Source organism: Trachypithecus francoisi, unplaced genomic scaffold (assembly GCF_009764315.1).
Source record: "Trachypithecus francoisi isolate TF-2019V2 unplaced genomic scaffold, Tfra_2.0 Lachesis_group0, whole genome shotgun sequence".
Taxonomy (NCBI): Eukaryota; Metazoa; Chordata; class Mammalia; order Primates; family Cercopithecidae; genus Trachypithecus; species Trachypithecus francoisi.
The window spans coordinates 185579894-185588000 of record NW_022681453.1 but is presented as its reverse complement, the minus strand read 5'-3'; the positions used below and the strand labels follow the sequence as shown (position 1 = coordinate 185588000).

Genomic DNA, 8107 nt, shown 5'->3' with positions numbered 1-8107 from the left:
TAGCTATTAACAATATGTGAATGCATCATAAATTATTCAACCATTATCCTGCAGCTGGACATTAAGGTTGTTTCTGGTCACGCCTGTAATCCCAGCACTTTGGGAGGCAGAGGCAGGCAGATCATGAGGTCAAGAGTTCGAGACCAGCCTGGCCAACATAGTGAAACCTTCTCTCTACTAAAAATACAGAAAAATTAGCCGGGCATGGTGGCGGATGCCTGTATCATGACGAGCTAATTTTTTGTGTTTTTTGTAGAGATGGGGTTTCACCATGTTGCCCAGGCTGGTCTCGAATTTCTGATCTCAAGTCATTTGCCCACTTCACCCTCCCAAAGTGCTGGGATTACAGGCATGGGCCATGGCACCCAGCTAGTGAAGCTGAATTTTTTTTTTTTTCAGACAGAGTCTCACTCTGTCACAAAGGCTGGAGTGCAGTGGTGCAATCCTGGCTCACTGCAACATCCACCTCCAAGGTTCAAGCAATTCTCTTGCCTCAGCCTCTCAAGTAGCTGGGATTACAGGCACCCGCCACCACACCTAGCTATTTTTGTATTTTAGTAGAGATGGGGTTTCACCACGTTGGCCAGGCTGGTCTTGAACTCCTGACCTCAGGTGATCCACCCGCCTCAGCCTCCCAAAGTGCTGGATTACAGGCATGAGCCACGGCACCCAGCCAGTGATGCTGAATTGTTAACCAAACTATTTGACTAATTACAGCAAGTAACGACCAGTGCTGAGTCCTGGTGACTTGAACATTCAATTCAAAGGATTAGCCCATCACTGACTGTGTTTTATTCACATGTGTTTTCTACATCTCTCCCCAAGGAGAGCCAATATTTGGTGAGAGAGGCCACATAACACACAGCACACCAGTTTAGGAGTCAACAGGCCGGCATTCCACATTAAACCCTCACAACCCAGCCTGCAGACCTCAGCCAAGGCACTTGCCCTTTCTTGCTCTCAGTTTACTACTTTACGAAACAAGGGCAGTTGGGCAAAAGTTGTTTTCAAGCCTGGCTGAACTTTGGAGCCACCTGCTGAAACTGTTTATAGTATAAATCCTCATTCTCCTCCCCAAGATTTAATGGTTCTGGGGTCAGATGCTGGGTATCTATAATTGTTAACAAATTTCCCAGGCAATGCTGATGAGCTGCAGGATTTACAGACAAGTCAACTGGGTTACCTCTAAGGCTCTTTCTAGCTTCTCACAAAGAAATTCCTCCAAAGGGAAAAAGCCACCAACCATGCCCGAACATGTTCGTGCTCCACCACCAAGGGAGCCCTCTCTGCGGTGCTGCCCTTTGCCAAGGGACTGTGGGCTTTAGACAGCTGCTGCATGGCTGCAGCCTCAGCCACATGCTCAATGATTATCATCACCGGTAGTTAATTGAGCACAAATAGCTGGGCAATAAGCTTTGGAAAAAGCCACATTTCTTATCATTAAGATATTTCCTGCTCTTCTAATTGTAGGTGCTTCAGGAGCCGCGGCTTAAAGTGCAGACATGACCAGGTCCAAGAACCACACCACACACAACCAGTCCTGAAAATGGCACAGAAATGGTATCAAGAAACCCCGATCACAAAGATACGAATCTCTTAAGGGGATGGACCCCAAGTTCCTGAGGAACATGCGCTTTGCAAAGAAGCACCAGAAGGGCCTGAAGAAGATGCGGGCCACAGTGCCAAGGCCATGAGTGCACGTGCTGAGGCTATCAAGGCATTGTAAAGCCCAAGGAAGCTAAGCCCAAGATCCCAAAGTACACACTGATGTACGACTTCAACCGCAAGCTCAATGGACTTGCCTACATTGCCCACCCCAAGCTTGGGAAGCATGCTCGTGCCTGCATTGCCAAGGGGCTCAGGCTGTGCCGGCCAAAGGCCAAGGCCAAGGACCAAACCAAGATCCAGGCTGCAGCTCCAGCTTCAGTTCCAGCTCAGGCTCCCAAAGGTGCCCACGCCCCTACAAAGGCTTCAGAGTAGGTATCTCTGTCTGCCAATGTGAGGACAGGACTAGTGCAACCACCCCCTCCCTCGCACTGCCCGCCGGCTGCCATCTGCATGGGGCTGGGGTCCTCCTGTGCTGTTTGTACAAATAAACCTGAGGCAGGAAAAAAAAAAAGTTATTTCCTAAAGTTTAAATGCCTCCCTATGAAACTATATTAATTTTCTGGTCCCTCTTTGTACAGGGCTCAAGGTAAAACCTTTGGCAGCTCCCTATTAGAAATCTGAGTGCACATGGGTATTGATTCTGTTTCTTGAAGGAAAAGAAAAAAGAGGAAAAAAAAATCCCTGAGCATACAGCCTCAGCATCCTCCTGGCAGGAGCTGATGGAGGATGTGGTGATTTGGATTAACCTATAACCAGCTCTGCTAAGGTCTAAGTGTTCGGACAATAACATGTGCATTTGGGAAGCACTGAAATGGTTCAGTGCAGGAAATAGTCCCTGAACAGTGCAGCCTTTTCCATGACAGTCTTACTTGGTGATATCATAAAGCACTCAACTGTCCAGTTCAATTAGCAAGCAGGCAGTCTATAATAAGAGCCTGCACTTCTCTAACCAGACAGGCTCAGAAAGGGCCATGACGTGAAGGCCCCAGAACTTCATCTAAGAAGCAGGGACTCCAGCTCAGGCCCACTGAGGTGGAAGATTTGTGTGTGTTCGTGACTGTCTGGGGGAACGTAAGCACAGGCACGTGTATTAACCATATATATGATTCTATTCAAAGGGTTGGATTTAATCTGCTTGGGGTCCCAACCCACCAGCTGGGCTGTAATTCTACAAACCAAATTCCTCTGTGAGGCCTTTCTCCAACTTACAGGAAGGATCGTTATTAGGAAACTCATTTTCTTCCCCAGAATACATGCAAAGGTCTTAAATCCATTCAGAGCGGACTAGTGAAGAAGTATTTGATTGCAGAATCTGGGACTTCTCTGGTGGTTGGGTTAAGGTAAAAGAGGTACAGTGTGCCTGCTTGATTCATCTACTCACTTTAATATGCATTACACATTTAGAGGACTTGCAAGGTGCATTCCCATACATTTTTCAATTGATTCTTATTTTACTGATACATCAACTGAGTTCTAGAAAGCATAATAACTTGCCAAAGATCACCAGCTAATAAGTGGCACCAGCTGGACTAGAGCCCAAATCTTCTGACTCTGTTGTAAAGGCTAATAAAGGGCCAGAGAGTAGCCCAGAAAAATGTATAAAGAACAAAAGACTTGAGAAAAGCAGAAATTTCAGTGGCTTGCCCTTCATAATGAGGTTCCTGAGAGGAATCAGGACCTGCTCATTATTTTCTGACTTTTCATGCTGCTTGGGGATCATTAGTCTGGGTTTTCAGCCTGTCTTTTCAAAGTGCCAAGAAAAATGTGTAACGTGATAAGTGGAGGTTATAGAGAATGGCCAGAAGTCTGGTGGGATGTTGCTGTTGTTGCTGGGGAGAAGGAAGACGCTCATTTGAGATAGCTTTGTGTGAATCTGGACTTATGATACCACATTTCCTTCACCCCAGTGTTTTTGACATAGAGTCAGGGTAGTTTTACAGCTTCAAAGATCTCACGGGCTAGAAGAAATTGTAATTTCCATTGGTTACTGAGGTGAAATAGAGCGTGGTTGAGATTAGGATCTGGATATTCCAGAATGATCTAACAGATAATAATGACTTCCTCAAATTACTGAAGCAGGAGCTGAAATGGTTATGACATTTAATCCTCATAAAGACCTTGGGAGGTGTGCGTCATTAACCGCATTTGGAAATGAGATTACTAAGGCTTAGCAGGTTTGAATAACTGGCCAAAGGCTTGTAATTGCCAAAGCTGGAAATTGAGCTAGGATGTGTACGACTTCAAAGCCACTCTTTAACCAATAGGCTCATCTATTTTTCATTGGAGGCAAAGTGAGGAGAGGATGACCTGACTGTCTCCTCACTGTCTCTACCACCAGGACTTGCTTCTTCATTGCTCTGAAAAGCCTCCTTCATCTCTCTCTGCCTTCAAGCCATCCTCTAAGGTCTGGTTCAATCCTAAGCTCCTCCTGGAAGCCTGGCATCCACATTAATCTCTTCCTTCTCTGAAGTAGACACATGCAGAAATTCCTGGGACTGTACCTTTTGTTTTCTCATGTACTTGATATATAACTAAATGGAATTTGGTTTTTATTTTTTATTTAATGTAATTTTTTTTTTTTTTTTTTTTTTTTTGAGACGGAGTCTCGCTCTGTCGCCCAGGCTGGATGGAGTGCAGTGGCCGGATCTCAGCTCACTGCAAGCTCCGCCTCCCGGGTTTACGCCATTCTCTCGCCTCAGCCTCCCGAGTAGCTGGGACTACAGGCGCCTGCCACCTCGCCCGGCTAATTTTTTGTATTTTTTTAGTAGAGACGGGGTTTCACCATGTTAGCCAGGATGGTCTCGATCTCCTGACCTCGTGATCCGCCCGTCTCGGCCTCCCAAAGTGCTGGGATTACAGGCTTGAGCCACCGCGCCCGGCCTATTTAATGTAATTTATTTATTTATTTATTTATTTTTGAGATAGAGTTTCCCTCTTGTTGCCCAAAGCTAGACTGCTTTGGTGTGATCTCAGCTCACCACAAACTCCGCCTCCCGGGTTCAAGCATTTCTCCTGCCTCAGCCTCCTTGGTAGCTGGGATTACAGGCATGTGCACCACGCCCGGATAATTTTGTATTTTTAGTAGAGCTGGGTTTTCTCGAAGTTGATCAGGCTAGTCTCGAACTCCCAACCTCAGGTGATCCACCTGCCTCAGCCTCCCAAAGTGCTGGGATTACAAGCGTGAGCCACCGCGCCTGGCCTGGAATTTGGTTTTTAAAACCCTTTCAAATAAATAGGCATTAGGTGTTTCGTAGAAACACACTTTGTTTTACATAAATAACTCCACAAATAAGGACAAAATTTTCTTTATCAGATTTAGAGTCATAAATTAAATCAGATCGGAACCTTCCCTCCTCACTTAGCCATTCCCCAAATTTTGGCCTAGGACCACAGAGGTCGGGAGGGAAGGAAGTGTCTCTCCTAGCTCCATTCATGGCCAGGAAATAGGCTTGCTCCTCTTAGTTGACATTTCCATCTCTCATCCCCTCCAAAGTCTTTAATAAAACTCCAAAACGGGCCAGGTACAGTGCCTCACATCTGTTATCCCAGCACTTTGGGAGGTCAAGGTGGTTGGATCACGAGGTCAGGAGTTCGAGACCAGCCTGGCCAACATGGTGAAACCCCATCTCTACTAAAAATACAAAATTAGCCAGGCCTGGTGGCACACACCTGTAATCCCAGCTACTCAGGAGGCTGAGGCAGGAGAATCGCTTGAACCCTGGAGGCAGAGGTTGCAGTGAGCCAAGATTGCGCCACTGCACTCCAGCCTGGGAGACAGAGTGAGACTCCATCTCCAAAAAAAAAAAAAAAAAACCTCCAAAAAGGCCATGTCTCTGCAGTGTGCCTCTCCATCAGCTGCTAACAGTTCATTGTTTAGGTAACTAATGAGACTGCGGCTAACTCAGTGCTGAGGTGGTTCCTCAGCAGTTCTTTGGGGCCAAGCAGAATGGAGTTTGCTTCCTGTCTTGCTTTTTACCAGCCAGATAGCTTTTTAAAAGACTCTTAGCTTCTCCGAACCTGTGAAATGGAAGTACTTCATTCCTCAAAGGATCACAGCAAGGATCAGCAATAATGCTGGTGTGTGCAGTGGCAAGCTGTGTATCAACTACATACACAGAAGGAGAAAGGTATTATAATTATTCAGTGTAAAACCAATCAGAAGGAGGTGAACAACTAACTTTTTTTAATCTTAGGACCAATGCAGAAAAGCCAGATGCCTATGGCTTGGCATAAGAAGCCTCTTCCTCCTCTTCTTCCTCTTTCTTTTTTGTTCCTCTTTCTTCCTTTAATCTCATTCAAAACAAAACACTTGTCTGGGCTCAGTGGCTCACACCTGTAATCCCAGAACTTTGGGAGGCTGAAGCAAGTGGATCACTTGAAGTCAGGAGTTCAAGACCAGCCTGGCCAACATGGTGAAATCCCATCTTTACTAAATATACAAAAATTAGCAGGGCGTAGTGGCAGGCATCTGTAGTCCCAGCTACTCAGGAGGCTGAGGCAGGAGAATTGCTTGAACCCGGGAGTTGGAGGTAACAGTGAGCTGAGATCACACCACTGCACTCCAGCCTGGGCAACAGAGCGGGACTCTGTCTCGAAACACACACACACACACACACACACACACACACACATTGTAACTGTGATTACACATAGCAGTGAGAAAGTTAGCACTGCTTTTTAGCCTCTAAAAGATTTCCGTTCACATCTTTGCATACTGAAAAAGGAGCAGTGTGGAGATAGCTTTCTCATGTTTAACCCAGAAATTACAGGCCATGGGCCAGATCAAAGAGCTCAGGGCCACAGGAGGGTCTTATGTTAGTGTTTCCTCTTTACAACATGAGAAAAACCGAAGGTATTACTGGAAGATCTTACCACTCTCTCAGAACATCAAAGATGATCTCATTTCCCTTATGAAGAAACAGACACCAGACTGGTAGAGAAACTTCCCTTGTGTTCCACAGTGACAGAAGCAAACCCTGGTCTCCAGGGGCTCAGATCTCTTTCTGCTACCTCCCAGCCATCAGTTTGAGGGCCTTACTGAGTAACCCTTGGGCACTAAGTGTGTGCTTGATGGGAGTGGAAGGCAGAAGGGGACAATATCCCAGCCCTGCAGGAGTACACAGCATGGAAGAGTAAGACTTACCCACAGACTGTCATCAGGAAACCTTTATGATCCAGACTCAGTAGGGCAGCTCAGGCTGTGAATTCATTCCAGAGGACAGAAGTGTATTTGCTCTGTCTACTTTATTCCCTAGAATAGTCCAGCTGAGGCAGTATTCATAAATGTTAGTACAATTAATGGACTCAGAGCCACAGGAGCAGTGTTAAATCCCAGCTCACCCAAGGAACAGCTGAGCAATCTTTGATAAATTACTTACCCTCTCCATGCTTCAGTTTTCCCATAGGTAAAGCATGCAAAGTACTATAAAAATGAAATTATATAATCCATGTAACGTGCTTTAAAAAGGGGCAACATAGAGTAAGTACTCAATAGGCTTAGCCATAATCATTGTACTAAACAATCACATTAGAGAAGAAATTAAAATTTGATAAAACATATACATATTTGATATGTCATAAAATAATATTTGAGGAAAGAATGAATGAATTGGAGTCAGAGAAGGAAGGGATTCTTGCAGGCTGAAATTCTCAGGGTAGGTTTTTTAGCAGAGGCCAACTCTGAGCCTGGCATTTAAGGAGATGTAGGATCTAAGCAGGATGAAAGAAGAGAAGAAAAAATGTTCTACTTTCAGAAGGTCTTTTACAAAAGACTCATGTTTAAAGATGTTTATTAAAGTGGTGTTTTTTTTAGCAAAATATTAAGAACTGCCTAAATAGCCACTGAGAACATTAAGTACGATTTGATGAATCCATAAATGAATTTCTTTGAATCCATTAAAAGATATTCAAACAATACTTAATGACAAATATGCTGAGATTATAATGCTAAATTACCCAAAAAAAACCCACACTATAGGATTTTTAAGTAAAATTAATTACTTAATTCAGTTAAGTAAAAAAAAAAGTCCACTCAGATACAGAAAAGAAGAAAAGAAATGCATATGTCAAAATATTAGAAAGAATATAAAAAACTTTGTTTCTTCTTTAAATCTTTCTTAATTTTTCAAATTGTCTATAATGAGCATGTACTATTTTACCAATATTGTTTGTTTGTCATTGCGGTAAGACAGACGTAACGTAAAATTTACCATTTTAAACATGTTACTTAATACTATTTTCAAAAGTCTTTTTGTATCTTTATCCAGCATAACATAAAATTTACCATTTTAAACATGTTACTTAATAATATTTTTGAAAGCCTTTTTGTATCTTTATCCAGCAAAGAAGACACCCAGGCGCAAGGAGCTTGCTCACGTTACTGTCCTCTTGGAGTAGCCCTGGCAGGTACTGTGAATAGAAGCACAGCCACTGGGAGTGCCTAAAGGCTGGCCCCCTTCACCCTGGTAAATACCATTATGGTTTTGGAGCACGCAACCGC

General features: G+C 44.1%; 1 pseudogene; it reads left to right on the top strand.

Annotated features, from left to right (window-relative positions):
- Positions 1–1502: 1502 nt before the first annotated feature.
- On the top strand, positions 1503–2011 carry LOC117077853 (annotated as a pseudogene).
- The last annotated feature ends 6096 nt before the right edge of the window (positions 2012–8107 follow it).